The sequence below is a fragment of the Vitis vinifera genome, chromosome 9 (genome assembly GCF_030704535.1).
Source record: "Vitis vinifera cultivar Pinot Noir 40024 chromosome 9, ASM3070453v1".
Taxonomy (NCBI): domain Eukaryota; kingdom Viridiplantae; phylum Streptophyta; class Magnoliopsida; order Vitales; family Vitaceae; genus Vitis; species Vitis vinifera.
Genome location: NC_081813.1, coordinates 16,409,931 through 16,427,584, shown reverse-complemented (window position 1 = coordinate 16,427,584; position 17,654 = coordinate 16,409,931). Strand labels below are relative to the sequence as shown.

At 37.5% G+C, this 17,654-nt stretch overlaps 2 long non-coding RNA genes across 2 annotated transcripts; both read left to right on the top strand.

Moving 5' to 3' along the window:
• Positions 1-1,706: 1,706 nt before the first annotated feature.
• LOC132254372 (uncharacterized) lies at positions 1,707-7,005 on the top strand. The gene is made up of 2 exons (XR_009466649.1): positions 1,707-1,765; positions 6,865-7,005. It is a non-coding gene; the product is annotated as an uncharacterized LOC132254372 (long non-coding RNA).
• Positions 7,006-10,030: 3,025 nt separating this feature from the next.
• LOC132254371 (uncharacterized) lies at positions 10,031-10,710 on the top strand. Its single transcript, XR_009466648.1, has 3 exons — positions 10,031-10,172; positions 10,256-10,374; positions 10,557-10,710. It is a non-coding gene; the product is annotated as an uncharacterized LOC132254371 (long non-coding RNA).
• Positions 10,711-17,654: the final 6,944 nt, after the last annotated feature.

The following is a 17,654-nucleotide window of genomic DNA, read 5'->3' as shown; positions in this document are numbered from 1 at the left end:
CAGCACCCTGGGCAAGTGGGGGACCCCTTCCCGACGCGTGAGACCAGCTGCAAAGAGACATGGACGACCATGCTGGTGGTCAGAGACGCCATGCTTGCTGAGTGGAGGAATAGTGGAGCTGGTAGTGGCTTGCTGAGAAAGGGAGAAATAGGAGGAAACAGAGGAGGAAAAGAAGTAGAGGACCATGGGGAGCTGAGTTTGGAAACTACGGGAAGACAACTTGAAGGGAACGAGTGGAAGGGAGAAAGAACAGTGGTTTAGCAGCTCGACTTGTTTTGCTAGAAGGAATATTTCCGGGTATGTTCCTTATCTATCTCTATTATTCTCCTGCTATTCGCTCTCCTCAGTTTGTTGTTGGGTATTATTTAGCTATTTTCGTGTGGATATCATGTGGCTACTTTTGTACATCCCTAATCATTCACTGGACTTGCTAGGACTGTATATCCCTCTGTTGTTTATGTGTTTGTGCTGAAAGAAATAATAAGAATCTGGTCCAACTTTGTTGTGTGATGTCTGAAGGTCACTCTCCTATCATTTGGTCTTAAATCCATTCTCTGCCACTAGCTGATAAGTCTATTAATAATTTGTGAGACCAGGTTTTGCTTAATACATTATCATTTCACCTATTCCTGCTCTGTTTTATTACTTTTCTTCTTTATACTTCTCTGCTTTTGGTGCCTGTCTGTGGTGTGCTTTGGTTGGTGCATTTCTATCTGAGAGGAATATTTTCGGGAAGTGCAAGCTCTGATTACAGATGCTTAGCCTCCATGGAATACCCGAAGAGCATTTTGAGTAGCCTGGGCCGAGTTTAGTATCTTAGGTCATAGTTGGAAATAATAACTGAGTAGCTATGCTCCAGAATATCACAGAGCCTTTAAGGTATGGTCTGCAGAGGGTTTCGAAAAATGCATCGTGGCTGTTTCACCTATCTTGTGCCATTCGTTCACCATCTACTGTATCATCACTCTCATGTGCTGATCATCCCTGGATACACATGGAGGAGCTGAAAGTGGTGTGGAATCTACCTCCTATACACCTTCCAGAGTTTTGCCATCCGTAGGGATTTGCACTGCCCAAAGCGCTCACTATTTCGAATATAGGCTGATACCAACAGAGGAGAAATATAAAGGAATATGTGAACGTATCTTGGAATAGCCTTCATATGCGTAGCAACTTGTGAGTGGCAGTCTGATATGCCATGGCCAATAGTCCAAATGTTGCAACCTGTGAGATTAATAAAGTTATACCCACTCCTCATTCCACTGTAGTGAGTGATGTCATCCATGCTGATTTGAGTGTATCCACTGATGCTGATGAGTTGAGAATTCATCTTCGCCTCCTATTGACGCAAGCAAAACCCCAGCGTTGTATTTGAAACTGGGGATACACGTGGGCAGCCCACAATCAGATCCAAGGTGCATTCCCCCGAAGTCTTGCTCACAAGAAAATCGTCCTCAGCATCTCTGAACTCATTGCCATTTGGTGCTGCTGCTGTCATTGTAATTGGTGTGATTGCTATCACCGTTCTTATTCTCCGCGTCTGATCTTCTGCATCTCGTTCTGCAGCAGCTCTTGCATTATCTGGTGGTGATGACCACAGTCATTCCCCTACTACAGATGCCAACTCTAGCAAACTTGTCATGTTTTCAGGTGATCCTGACTTCAGCATGGGAGCACACGTTCTGCTCAACAAGGATTGTGAGCTCGAGCAAGGAGGCCCGACACCCTCCCACTCCGAAGCAGCGACACTCAGGTAGAGAAGAAGGTGTTGGGCTTTGTGGAGCCTAGTTTTGTTTGATCCGGTTTGACGACCCGACCCGAATAATATTGCATGGCTTTTTAATGGGAGATTTATTGAGGCCTGTTGGGCTCGTTTAGCCCATTGTGGAACCACCTTTTGTAATTAGGGTTTTTTAGTGTGGTGGTGTTGCCGTGTTATATATATAGAGAGAATATTGTAGCCGCTAGGTTGTACTCTGTATTCTTCCATGATAATAGTGATATCCCTGCAACTCCGTGGACGTAGGCAAATTGCCGAACCACGTAAATATTGTCTTGTGCGTGTGATTGTTTTTCTTTGGCGTGTGTTTTCTCTAATTTTTTGTTTCTCACGGGTTGGGAATTCGGTTTAATTCCCTACAACTGGTATCAGAGCCTAGGGTTAGGTTTGAGTGGGAGCAATGGCAGAGGAAGCAGGAAAGGCGTATGGAATAGAAAAGTTTGATGGCACAGACTTTGCGTATTGGAGGATGCAGATTGAAGATTATCTCTATGGGAGGAAATTGCATCTGCCTCTTTTGGGGACAAAACCTGAGAGTATGAAGGCTGAGGAATGGGCGCTTCTTGACAGACAGGTTCTAGGAGTTATTAGGTTAACTCTGTCTAGGTCTGTTGCACACAATGTTGTAAAGGAGAAGACCACAGTAGATCTGATGAAGGCTTTGTCCGGTATGTATGAAAAGCCGTCCGCAAACAATAAGGTGCATCTGATGAAGAAATTGTTCAATTTGAAGATGGCAGAGAATGCATCAGTAGCACAACATCTGAATGAATTTAATACAATCACAAATCAATTGTCGTCTGTAGAAATTGATTTTGATGATGAGATTCGTGCTCTGATTGTCTTGGCTTCTTTGCCAAACAGTTGGGAGGCAATGAGGATGGCAGTAAGCAATTCTACGGGAAAGGAAAAGCTCAAGTACAATGATATATGAGATTTAATTCTGGCTGAGGAGATTCGCTGAAGAGATGCAGGTGAAACCTCAGGATCTGGTTCTGCCCTAAACCTTAAGACAAGAGGCAGAGATAATAACAGAAATTCAAATCAGGGTAGATCAAATTCTAGAAATTCTAATCGGAATAGAAGCAAATCTAAATCAGGCCAACAAGTACAATGCTGGAATTGTGGGAAAACAGGTCACTTTAAAAGGCAATGCAAAAGCCCTAAGAAGAAGAATGACGATGATTCTGCTAATGCTGTAACAGAAGAGGTACAGGATGCATTACTTCTTGTAGTAGACAGTCCACTTGATGATTGGGTTTTGGATTCAGGAGCTTCGTTTCATACCACTCCACACCGAGAAATCATACAGAATTATGTTGCAGGTGATTTTGGTAAGGTGTATTTGGCTGATGCATGGTTCAGCCTTGGATGTTGTGGGTCTGGGAGATGTTAGGATATCATTACCCAATGGGTCTGTTTGGTTACTGGAGAAGGTTCGACATATTCCTGACCTGAGAAGGAATCTGATTTCTGTTGGACAACTTGATGATGAAGGACATGCAATACTATTTGTTGGTGGTACTTGGAAGGTTACAAAGGGAGCTAGGGTATTGGCTCGTGGAAAGAAGATTGGCACTCTGTATATGACCTCATGTCCAAGAGACACAATTGCAGTTGTTGATGCAAGTACTGATACAAGCCTATGGCACCGCAGACTTGGTCACATGAGTGAGAAAGGGATGAAGATGTTGCTGTTAAAAGGAAAACTACTAGAATTGAAGTCCATTGATTTTGACATGTGTGAAAGTTGCATCTTAGGAAAGCAAAAAAAGGTGAGCTTCTTGAAAACTGGCAGGACACCGAAGGCTGAAAAATTGGAACTAGTACACACTGATTTGTGGGGGCCTTCTCCGGTTGCATCCCTAGGAGGTTCAAGGTACTACATCACTTTTATTGATGACTCAAGTAGAAATGTATGGGTTTATTTTCTGAAAAATAAATATGATGTATTTGAAACTTTTAAGAAGTGGAAGGCCATGGTTGAGACAGAAACAGGTTTGAAAGTAAAATGTTTGAGGTCAGATAATGGAGGAGAGTACATAGATGGAGGGTTCAGTGAGTATTGTGCTGCACAGGGAATTAGGATGGAGAAGACCATTCCTAGGACACCACAGCAGAATGGTGTGGTTGAGTGCATGAACAGAACTCTCAATGAGCGTGCTAGAAGTATGAGGTTGCATGCTGGACTACCAAAAACTTTTTGGGCTGATGCTGTTAGCACTGCAGCTTACCTGATAAACCGAGGACCATCAGTTCCCATGGAGTTCAGACTTCTTGAGGAGGTTTGGAGCGGTAAAGAGGTGAAGCTTTCACATTTAAAAGTTTTTGGTTGTATTTCTTATGTTCATATTGATTCTGATGCTCGTAGTAAACTTGATGCAAAGTCAAAATTATGTTTTTTCATTGGCTATGGTGATGAGAAATTTGGCTATAGGTTTTGGGATGAACAAAACAGGAAAATCATCAGAAGTAGAAATGTGATATTTAATGAACAGGTTATGTACAAGGACAAGTCATCTGTAGTGTCAGATGTTACAGAGATAGATCAAAAGAAATCTGAGTTTGTCAACTTAGATGAATTGACTGAAAGTATTGTCCAAAAAGGGGGTGAAGAAAATAAGGAGAATGTAAATTCACAGGTAGATCTGAGTACACCTGTAGTTGAAGTTCGCAGATCTTCTAGGAACATTAGACCTCCACAGCGTTATTCACCTGTTTTAAATTATCTCCTATTGACTGATGGTGGTGAGCTAGAGTGTTATGATGAAGCCTTGCAAGATGAGAATTCAAGCAAGTGAGAGTTAGCCATGAAGGATGAGATGGATTCCCTGTTGGGGAATCAGACATGGGAACTGACTGAATTGCCAGTAGGAAAGAAGGCTTTGCACAACAAGTGGGTATACAGAAAAAAGAATGAGAATGATGGTAGCAAACGTTACAAGGCCAGATTAGTTGTTAAAGGGTTCCAGCAGAAGGAGGGCATTGACTACACAGAGATATTTTCTCCAGTTGTGAAGATGTCAACAATTAGACTTGTACTTGGAATGGTGGCTACAGAAAACTTACATCTTGAGCAGTTAGATGTGAAGACAGCATTCCTTCATGGTGACTTGGAGGAAGACCTTTACATGATTCAGCCAGAAGGGTTCATTGTTCAGGGACAAGAGAATCTAGTCTGTAAACTGAGAAAGAGCTTGTATGGCCTTAAACAAGCTCCTAGACAGTGGTACAAGAAGTTTGACAATTTTATGCATAGAATTGGGTTCAAGAGATGTGAAGCTGATCATTGTTGCTATGTTAAGTCCTTTGACAATTCTTACATCATATTACTGTTGTATGTGGATGATATGCTTATTGTAGGGTCTGACATTGAGAAGATTAATAATCTGAAGAAGCAATTGTCCAAACAGTTTGCAATGAAGGATTTGGGAGCTGCAAAGCAAATCCTTGGTATGAGAATCATTAGACACAAGGCTAATGGTACATTGAAGCTTTCACAGTCAGAGTATGTGAAGAAAGTTCTCAGCAAGTTCAACATGAATGAAGCTAAACCAGTAAGCACACCCTTGGGTGGTCATTTCAAACTAAGCAAAGAACAGTCACTAAAGACAGAAGAAGAAAGGGACCATATGAGCAAGGTGCCCTATGCCTCAGCTATTGGCAGCTTGATGTATGCTATAGTGTGTACAAGGCCAGACATTGCACATGCAGTGGGAGTTGTGAGCAGATTCATGAGTAGGCCTGGAAAGCAGCATTGGGAGGCAGTCAAGTGGATTTTAAGATATCTGAAGGGTTCATTGGATACATGTCTTTGCTTCACAGGTGCAAGTTTAAAATTGCAGGGTTATGTAGATGTTGATTTTGCTGGTGATATTGATAGTAGAAAGAGTACTACTGGGTTTGTTTTTACTCTAGGTGGTACAACTATATCATGGGCTTCAAATCTATAGAAGATTGTTACTTTGTTTACTACAGAAGCTGAGTATGTTGCAGCAACTGAAGTTGGAAAGGAGATGATTTGGCTACATGGTTTCTTAGATGAATTGGGTAAGAAGTAGGAGATGGGCATTCTACACAGTGACAGTCAGAGTGCAATTTTTCTTGCCAAAAATTCGGCTTTTCATTCAAAGTCGAAGCATATACAAACAAAATACCACTTTATCCGTTATCTTGTTGAAGATAAACTGGTAATACTTGAGAAGATTTGTGGATCTAAGAACCTGGCAGACATGTTGACTAAGGGTGTTACTATTGAGAAGTTGAAGCTGTGCGCAGCTTCAATTGGTCTTCTAGCTTGAGGATAGGAGGATGAGTTGTAGGGATGAGGGATTGTTTCTTGGAGGATAGCGGTTTGATGTTGGTGATTAGACTAGTCTCCAAGTGGGAGATTATCTCCACCTTGGACCAAATTACATGAAGTTAATCTTCAATCTCTCCATGACACAAACCTTTTTGTATCATATCACCACGAAAGAGCAATCGACTCCACCTTCAGTGAAAATTCCTTTTGTTTGCATCTTGTGTGCTTTGTGATCTTTTACTCTTCTAGAAATCTTCAACCTGGCTCTGATACCAATTGTTGTGCCAACGAAAGCTTTGATGGCAACAATGTTAGTTCAATAACACAAAGATAAAACAATCACACATATGGTACACGAGGTTTTAACGTGGTTCGGCCAACCATGCCTACGTCCACGGATGAGAGAGAATAATTCCACTATATAATAGAGAATATTATAGAGGATAGAACCAGATACAACTATTGGGTTCCCGAAACATCCCATGTTTCCCCACTCCTTGTATCCATACCTTACTACGAGCCCTCTCGCTCCACCGGGTACCTCCCGTTCTTCCTCACATCTCTATCCACCTCGTAGAGTCTCTATAGGCCCATCTTCATCTCATAACTTTTTCCCCTCATGACCTAGAATATTTATAAAGATATTTCCAACAACCTTCCTTATTCTATAAGGAAGTCTAATATTACAATAATATATTAACCTAGAAATATTCTATATAATATTCTTTACAAAAAAAGGAATCTATACTAATTAGGAATTTGGGACACTTCCTAACAGAAGGAGGTTGGCCATAATGGCTTCCACGCCGGTGCAACCACAGTTCATTGCAAGCACTGGGAATAGAAGTTTATCAAATGCGCCACTCATCGAGAATCCCGAATCTGATCAGATTGTTGTGCCTGATAGGAAAAGCTGGAAAAACTTATTCGCATATATGGGTCTTGCGGCCAAAGCATTCCTATAGAGACCCAGTTTCTGATTGTTGAGGGGCTAAATGGCTCTCATTTTTGGCAAGGGAAGTGAGAAAGGAGCAGGTCAATCCGCTCTGCATGCCACTTCCTCACCCATTCTATTCATTCATCATTCCCCATGCACGTCAGTACCTAGATGCCCCACTCACCCATATTTCATATCCACTGAATCCACGTTTCCTCATCACCCGTGGCCCTCACAAAACCCATACCTATCTCCTGTACCGCGCATCCTTCACCATCCACCTCTTACCCGCTTATCTCTCTAACATCACATTACCATTTCCCAAATATCCATCAAACTCACCCTTCATCCCTCTATCTTCCCTACTCATCTTCATACCCATCTCCATGTGTATACTTATCACCCGTCTTCTATACCCTCATGCCCATCACCACTTCTCATCCCTCCACCCCACGTTCCATTTTTCAACCACCCATCATCGGACTCGTTCCCTCTACCTCCGCATGGCCACCTCAACCATTATATCCACTTCTCCTCATGCCGTTCATCCCCCCACCCGTTCATTGTCATCATTTTCGCATGCATGAAAGCCCCATGCAAACCCGACCATCCTTCCACTCCATTTTTCTTCATACCCAACTTTCTCTCTCTAATATTTTCATGCCCATCACAACCCCAAACCCACCGAATCGGTTAAGGTCATACCTTCTGCACCTGATGAGCTCAAGCGCACCAATTTCCTTTATCTGGAACCTTAACTAACTCTCTTTGGGCTTGAGAGTTCCAGCTATGGCCATGTCGTGGCACTTTAAGATGCCCGGATTCGAGTTTAAGCAGTCATGAAGGACTTCCTACAAGCTGACTGCATTACCTAATACCAGTTTTTTTACTCCGATCTGTGGGCATAGTTTGTTTTCGAGAACGTTCCATACACTCGAAATAATATCGGTGCCTCCTAAGCCACTACTTTTGAATCAATACCTAGAGTTGGATCTTAGTATCGTCATGCTTGGCTGTTAATATTGGTCTCAGAGGCGCACATTGATCAGTTTCTTTTATCAAATTCCCAGAAAGAGCATATATTCCAAAGCCATTCTTAAGGGTGCATGCGGGAATGAATAGTGAGGCAAGTTTTTCAGGTCTCGGTCAAAGTAAAATAATGGGGCAGCTGCATGGATGGATGATAGCTCCTTGATAAAATTCAAGAAGAACCTCAAAAATTGCTTGTTGTCATTATGTCGGCCGATGCTAACGAGAATGCCATGGGAATGAAGGGGAAAGAATTAGCTGCTGTCAAGATCAATGCAGCCAACATTGATATCATTGCAAATGATCACATGTGGGCAAGATCCTATTGTTGTTCGGTGGGGTCTTCGGCTTCTGATGATGATCCATTTTCTAAGTGCGGGTATGGTGTCACCATTGTGGAAACTGATGTGAGTTATTATGATGGATGATATTTCTAAGTGCGGGTATAGTCCTGACGAAAAGTCACACAATGGGGAGGGTTGGTTATATTCTCTAGATCTGATAGATGAGCATGCACTCGATGTTGAAGTAGGCACACTACTACAAAAATAGTTTATGGTGTCACTATTTACGGTGTCACTTTTAAAATAATGACACCATAGGGTTTATAATTAATAAAGGTGACACATCATATAAAAAATCTTCAATTGAGGTAGTTAGATGATATTAATTTTATATTTATAGTGTCATTTTTGGGAAGTGACATCATATAAAATAAATTTTTTTAGGTATTATAACTTAATGAGCCCACTTTTAGAATTAATAATGATGGATACTATATAAAAATCTCATTGTTTCCATGTCTCACCCACAATCCAAAAAATCTCAATATATAAATCCTATATATAAAATCATGATCTTCTTCAACCTTTTCTCTCACCCATCCATAGTCAACAAGCTCACAACGGGCATTCTTCACTTTGTGGACTCCCAGGTAACCCAAAATCTCTTGGATCTATCATTTTTTTTCTTTTATTAATGTCATTATATTAATTGTTTCAACATCTTTGTATTATGGTTTTTGTGAATTGTGTTTTCTTGAGTTGTAGGGAAGAAAAATTTAGGTTTAATCTTCTAGCATAGAAGAAAAAACTGTAGATTAATTGATTTTTTAATCTAAACGAAACACATGATCAAGTCCTTAAAAAAAAGTGAAAAACAGGAAAAAATGAATGATTTTTAATATGTATTTGTGTGAGAATGACAGGTACAAAATTTTTTTGAGATTTATTATCACATAATCTTCATTCTTTCTAAAAAACGAGAGAGGAAAAAAAAAAAAGAATGATTTTTCTGTTTGTATCTAAGTGGGAATGAGATATAGAATTTCGTTGAGAGTATCCAACCCCAAAATGACCAATTCGGGAAGGCATGTGTGGTATTGACGGGAGATGATAAGATGGAAATCATAACCATAGCCATGTTCTCTCTGTGTCTTTCTATCCTCTTCAATTAATTCATGGGCATAGATGTTTTATTTAGTTTTTATATTTAATTTATTTATAGTTTATTTAGTTTCTAAAATCCAATTAGCTAGATATTTTATTTGATTTTGTTTTTATATTTAAGTAGTTGAGTTTTGGAAAGTTTTTATATTTTGTTAATAGAAATAGATATGAGGACTTAAAGGGTTTATATTTAGGTAGTGCTTGAGCCAAGGAAAATGATAGTCCACTATCTTGACCCTATGCATCACAAACCATGTGAGGACTTAAATGACATCGTAAACATGTAAGTTCTTCCTATTATTTTTCATAGTATTATTTTTAAATAAAAAAATACATTCACCTCAAACACATTTTTATTATTATTTATATATATTAAAACATATAACATTTACCTATTTTAAAAATGTACCCATTGAACTTATTTACATAGGGCTCTTCGAATATTTGCAAAGAAAACATCTAAGAGGGAGCCATCTTAGCAACTAGTGCAGGTGACATCCAAAAATTTTTCTTTACACATTAGCTTATGCATTTGCACCATTTATATAAGTGAGTATTAATGTTATTTTATAATTGATCGATTAGCGTCCAAGACAAGGAGGGTTCGAATGTGGCTACTTTGATATGAGATTCATTAAAGAGATAATTTTTTATCCTACAATTATTGCTTCAAAGGTATTACTTATTTAATGAATTGTACATAGTTTTAGGCCTCCAAATGTTATGCATTTTAATGTTATTTTCTTATTTGATTTCAGTTTGGTGATAAAAAAAAACATATTCTCAAGTAGAATTCAATGAAATTAGAGGAGAATTGGCTACTTTTGTGCTACAACTAATCATGAATCATGTTGATGCATCATGATCACCATGCATGGTGAGTCCCTTAGCTACTACATGAATTTTTCCATAGGTATTGTATAGTAATGCTTATTCTTTGAATAATGTTTCTATTTGGAAAAAAAAATAGTTCTTAGATTTGTTCATTTATGATAACATTGATCCATGTTTATTTTCTTCAATAAAAATCTCTAAAACTCATTAAATTTTGAAATGCAGGTATACACTCTTGGGAGGGTGAAATGGAGAATAAAAAAAAACGAAGAAGGCAACAAGATTTTGGGTTTTTAAATGCAACTCTTATGTCATACGTTATAGGACATAAACGTTACTTTAATTGCAACTGAGAAATTTAGATTTTTAGATGGGACTTTTATGTCCTTTTATGGTTAGTCAGTTTTATGCTTATGAAATGGAGGTATACATGAATCTTGGGATCTTTAACATTTCTGAATCATGTTTTGGTATGTATTCACTCTTCTTTTTTAGTTTTGATGGGTTTGATATGTTGGACGTACTATCCTTTTGTGAACATTCGATATACAAATATTATTAGATGATTAATGTATTATGAGTTATTCCAGAAACATTACAGAAAAATGAGTTAAATATAATATGATTGTTATATTTATGGACAAAATATAAATAGGTTAATCTTATTAATTCATAAGCATTACAAAAATACACAACTAAAACCAATCATATCTTCCACAATAATTTACAATGATGTGATACCATAACTCAAAGGTGATGCATTTAATGTGACATCATAACTCAAAGATGATGTATTTAATGTGACACCCTATCATCATTAGAAATATATGGTGTCACTTCTGAATGGGTCACCATTTATCTACTTTGGTGTCACTTCCAAATACGTCACCAATTGGTACCCTCTATGGTGTCAGTGGAGAAGGTGACGTTATGTTGTAGTGACACCCTATGTTTATGGTGACTCGTTATAAATGTCACCATATACCTTTTTCCTTGTAGTGGCAAAATATTGAATTAGATGGTCCCTGTTCCTCATGTTCCCACAGCTTATGGTGATTATTTGGAGAAGATGTCCAAGTCTGGAGCATGAGGTGATCATGTCACTCCGCGGGGCCACCCTTGGCCTGCACCCCCAACGACCACCTCCATTTTATTCTTATATATATATATATATATATATATATATATATCTATTGGTTTATTTATTCATTTATTCAAATTCTTCATCTTCGATACCAGGGTTAACTTTCCACATCCCAATCTTTACATTCATTCATTTAATCTTCATCATTTCGGTTATTATTTTACTTATTCGTTTATTCACTTTTCCAACTTCCATCTCCGAACAATTCTTTAAAATTTCGGTTTCAAAATTTGATTTCCTGTCTCAAGAAAAATTTCACTATTCACATTCATTTGTTTAATGATTATTTTCGTTATTATTATTATTATTATTCTATTTATTCATTCATTTATTTATTTTAAAATTCCATTTTTAAACAATTTTTCAGTATCCCGACTTCCAAATTTAATTTCTCATTCCAAAAATTCTAATATTCACGTTCATTTCTTTAATTATTTATTTCCTTTATTATTATTATTCTATTATATTTATTTATTTTTTTTTAAAAAATTCCGTCTTCAAATAATTCTTTAAAATTTCGATTTCCAAATTTAGTTCTCTAAAACTCCAATCTTCCAATAATCTTTGAGTTTCCCATTTTTCAAATAAACCTCAAATATCCAATTTTCTCTCAAAAGTTTTAATTCCGCTTTGGTTTTCAAACGATCTTTTGCTCCTCTCGATTTCAATAAGTAAGAAATTTTTTTCATAATTCCAGAATAATGGAATCCGTGAAATTAATTCATGCAAAATAAAACGGGCTTTGGTGGGGGCCCCACATATATGTTTTCGATGATTGATTGATTGATTGATTGATTGATTTGATTATCATACATGATTGATTTATTCTGCTCTATGACATGCATGAGATTATCCTTTAATTGTGCACTAACCTCATTTCTTGATTGTGCATGGTGGCTCGTTGCCCAGGTATGTACCCATTTTTCATTTTGATCAGTGTCTATGCGTTTTCTGGTTTCTACGTGTGCATGATTTATTCTGGATATTCATTGATTTACTCATCGATTGCCACGCCAACTTCATTTTATTAGTAGAGACCGGACTTTAGGGACTTAGAGGGGTGCTACGGTCTTTACCGTACCCTCCCGATAAGTAACCTGATCCCCGAGCCCGATCTGGTTTTTTTTGTAGATCACCTTTTCCAAATAAGGAGTCGCGCTTAGGGTTTTCTTTCTTATTTTGTTTGCCCTTTTAAAATAAAACAAAAATAAGTGGTGACTCCAAGTCATTATTTTAATAAATAAAATCAATTTTCAAATAAAAATTGAGCTTGCCATCGAGTGGGGAATGCATGAGCCGAAATGCGAGGTCCACAGAATGTTACTTTTGGAGATGGAAGCCTAGATTGTGTGAAAGGCAAGGATAGTATAGTTATCCCTTGTTGTTCTAAACTAGATGGAGTTCTATATACTGAAAGACTCAAGGCAAACCTCTTAAGCATTAGTCAAATGTGTGACAAAGACCATAAGGTGAACTTTCACCAAGACTTATGCGAGGTAGTCAATAAAGAGGGAAAGGTAGTCATCACAGGACATAGGACTATGGATAATTGTTATGGTATAAATCTTAACTCTAGAACCCCTCTTGTGTGTAGTAGGGCAAAGCTTGATCCTACTGAGCTTTGGCATAAAAGACTAGGGGTCACATAAACTATAAGGACCTTGTGCACTTAGTGAATACTGAAAAAGTTAGAGGTATCCCTAGACTTAGTAGTGAACCTAAACCCATTTGTAGTGAGTACATGAAAGGAAAACAAATTAAGAGTTCACATAAAAAAGGTTAAGGATATAAGGACCACTAGACCTTTAGACCTTCTTCATATGGATCTTATGGGTATAATGCGAACTGAAAGTAGAGGTAGCAAGAGATATGTAATTTTGTTGTAGATGATTTTTCGAGATACTTCTTTGTGAGTTTTCTTAGGGAGAAGTCTGAGGCCATTGAATATTTGAAGTCATTATTCAGTAGAATACAAGTGGAAATACATCATCTAATTGTAAGAATTAGGAGTGATAAGCAGAGAGAGTTTAACAATGTAAATGTTGACCTTTTTTATGAATAAAAAGAAATTAAACATGAGTTTTTAGCCCTTAAAACTCCTCAATAAAATGCAGTAGTTGAAAGAAGAACAAAGTGTTTATAGATATGGCTAAGGTGATGATTCATATGCATGATACCCTTATGCAATTATGAGAAGAAGTTATTAATACTATATGTTATACTACCAATAAGATTTTTCTTAGGCTTGGAACAAAAAAAACATCTTATGAATTATGGACTGAGAGAAAACCTAATCTTAAATATTTTAAGACCTTTAGCAATGAATGTTATATACTTAGGGATTGGGAGAACCTTGGTAAATTTGATGCTAGATCTGATTTAGGTATCTTCTTAGGATATACTACTTTTAGTAAAGGCTATAGGGTTTAGAATCAAAATTCACATATTATCTAGGATTCTTCTAATGTGGTTATAAATGATACTAGGTATGATTAGGATATAAATTGATAATCAGTTTTTAACCTAAGAATCAATTGGGGATAACCTTAAAGATGTGGAGACTCCTAAAGGAAATCCTAATGATATCCTTGAAAGAAACATTGACCCTAACAATGATGAATTTGTACCTTTAGATGATACATTTAAAGAAACAAAAAGTAAGCATAGATTTAAAATACCTAAAAACCACCTAATCTCAAATGTTATAGGAAATGTTAATGAACAAGTGGTTACTAGGAGATAATCAAGATGAAATAAAATGGGTCTTGTATGTTATACCTCCTAATTAGAGCCAAAGAATGTAGAAGAAGATTTAGGCCATGAATCTTGGATTACCACACTCTATGAAAAGTTAAATCAATTCACTAGGAATGATGTGTGGTATTTTGTCCCTAGGCCTAAAGATAAACATGTCTGAGATACCAAATGGATTTTCAAGAACAAACAAGATGAAAATGGGGTCATTGTGAAAAACAAAGCAAGACTAATTACCCAAGAATACTCACAGATAGAAGAGATTGATTATGAAGAGACGTTTGCACCTGTAGCTAGATTAGAATCAATTAGGATGCTTTTGGCAACAGCATGCTCCTTAAGGATTAAGCTTTACCAAATGGATGTCAAGAGTTCTTTTCTAAATAGTATTTTGTGTGAAGAAGTTCATGTTGAGCAACCTAAGAGCTTGAGGATCCTAAATTCCCTAATCATGTCTATAGGTTAAAGATGTTGGGATTGAGACCCTAAAAGCAAGACATGATATAACAAAATTAGACTTAACTATCCTCTTACTATCCCTTTGGTGTATTGACATTGTTAGCCCAAGGGTTCTCCTAATCAGGTTTTGATGATAACAAACCATGGTTAAGTGACTAATTGTTTTAAATTGTTAAGAATCTCAGGCATAATCTCAAAAATTCATCAAGGACCAAACGAATACGGGATCGAGATCATTTGGAAGACTTGTGATCATAGGAAATGAATGTAAGATGATAGCATGAGTGCACTTAGGATGTTCATACCTTTTCATGCATCTTAGAAAACTCGGTTTATTCTTTAAAACTTTATTTTCTTTAAAAAACCGAGTTATATCAAATATACCTTAGGCAAATTGATTCAAAATTGGCATATTAACTCACCTAAAGACCTTGCCTAAGTATTGGAAAAGAAAGAAATCAAAAAGGATAGGTTTTCAGGGCCAAAAAGCTCATCCGGTCGAGGCTATGGACAACCGGCTCAACCGGTTAGGGAACCGGTCGACCGGTTTCCCTTGTCCGATCGAGGTCCGGTCGAGGGAGGCACAAAAACCTTCTCTCTCTCCCAGTAGCTTTCTCTTCCCGGTCGAGCCTCACCCCTTGTCCGGTCGAGGTCCGGTCGAGGTTCGGTCGAAGTCCGGTCGAGGCAACGGTAACCTGCTATGCATTAAATGCTCCAACGGCTAGTGATCCGGTCGACCCTTTGCTCGTCCGGTCGAGGCTACTTTCTGCTGTTTTTGTCTCCCGAGCTTAGAAACCTATAAATTGAGAGCTCCTCTTCATTTATGACTAAGAGAACAATTGCATTCAAAGCCTACCTACCTGTTCTTGATCTAAAAAGCTCTCATCTTCTTTCTTAGTGCATTAAACCATCACTTGCATATTCTTAGTGCACTCTTGCAATTCACCCTAGCTTTCTCTTGTACTTGAGCCTTCCTTAAGCTAGGTTGAGAGTTTCATCCTTGTGTAAACTGAGTGTGAAAGCCTTCAAGTGGTTCAAATCTTGAAGAGATTGTGTAAGAGCCCATTGGAGCCGGAATCCAAGTGTAAGACGATTGAAAGCTTGATTGAAGCTTCAAGTTAGTGGAACCCTCACTCGGTTAGGAGATTAAGGAGAGTGGACGTAGGCAAGGGAGTGCCAAACCACTATAAATCTGAGTTTGAATTCTCTAACTTTATCTCTTTCCTTTATTTATTTTGTGCATATATTATTGTGTGGAAAAAGGTTTTGAAAAACCCAATTCACCCCCCCTTTTGGGTATTTTCCTTGTTTATTCATAGCCTTTGTTTTATCAATTGGTATCAGAGCTAGACCTCTTGCTTAAGACTTAATCGTCTAAGAGGAAAATGGCTATTCCATCAAGCTCATCTCAAACTGAAAATTTTTCAAAACATAGAGCTCCATTCTTTACGGGAACCCACTATCCCTATTGGAAAGCTAGGATGACTTGGTTCTTACAATCAACTGATTTAGATGTATGGGATGTCATTGAAGATGGCCCAACTTTTCCCACTAAATTAGTTGATGGAGTTTTGGTTCCAAAACCCAAGAAAGAATGGAATGAGCTTGATAGAAGAAATTTTCAATTAAATGCTAAAGCCGTTTTTACTTTGCAATGTGCTATGGATAGGAATGAATATAATAGAATATGCCAATGTAAATCTGCTAAGGAAATTTGGAGATTGCTTGAAATAACTCATGAAGGAACAAATCAAGTGAAAGAGTAAAAAATTAATATACTTGTCCATAACTATGAATTGTTTTCAATGAAAGAAACTGAAACTATTGTTGAGATGATCACTAGGTTCACTGAAATTGTCAATGGCCTTGAAGCATTGGGAAGGGTCATAAATGAATCCGAAAAGGTGATGAAGATATTGAGGTCTCTCCCCTCAAAGTGGCATACAAAGGTCACCGCTATTCAAGAAGCTAAAGACTTGACCAAGCTACCTATGGAAGAACTCTTAGGGTCATTGATGACTTATGAAATCAGTTTGACAAAGCAACTACAAGAGAGTGAAGACAAAAAGAAGAAAAGCATAGCTCTCAAAGCTACAACCAAGGAAGAAGAAGATGTTGAAGAAGAAAAACCAAGTGAAGAAGATGATGATTTAGCTCTCATCACAAGAAAGCTAAGCAAGTACATGAGAGGTGAAAGGTTTAGAGAGAAAAAGTTTACCTCTAGAAGAAATCCCTCAAGAAGGGAATCCTCATCACATGGTGACAAGGAAAAATGGGAAGAGAAAAGTGATTTGATATGCTTCAAATGCAAAAAGTCGGGACACATTAAATATGATTGTCCTCTCTACAAAATTGAAGCCAAAAGAAGAATGAAGAAGGCAATGATGGCCACTTGGAGTGAGAGTGAAGAATCTTCCGAGGAAGAAAAGGAAAAAGAAGTGGCAAACATGTGCTTCATGGCAATAGATGATCTTGATGAGGTAAACTCTAACTCAAGTGATGAAGATATGCATGTTATTTTTGAAGAACTATATGAGGATTTTGAAAAACTTAGTTTGAAAAATAATTCTCTTAAAAAGAGAATTCAAGAACTTGAAAAAGAACTTGAGGAAGTGAAAGAAAAGTTTTCAATTGATGAAATCTCTAAAACTCATCTTGAAAAAGAGAATGAGATTTTAAGAAATGAAAATGAAATTTTGAAAAAGAAAAATGAATGGTTGACCTCCTCTCTTTCAATTTTCTCTTGTGGACAAAAGTCTTTTGAAATGATCTTAGCAAGCCAAAAATGTGTTTTTGACAAACAAGGACTAGGATTCAAATCTTCAAAGAACCAAAAGTATTTTAAAAACTATTTTGTAAAAGAATCCTCAAGTGAATGTCCTTCCACTATTTGTAACTTTTGTGGAAGAGGAGGGCACATTAGTAGTACATGTCCCTTAAGAAATGGTGCTCAAAAGAATTCAAAT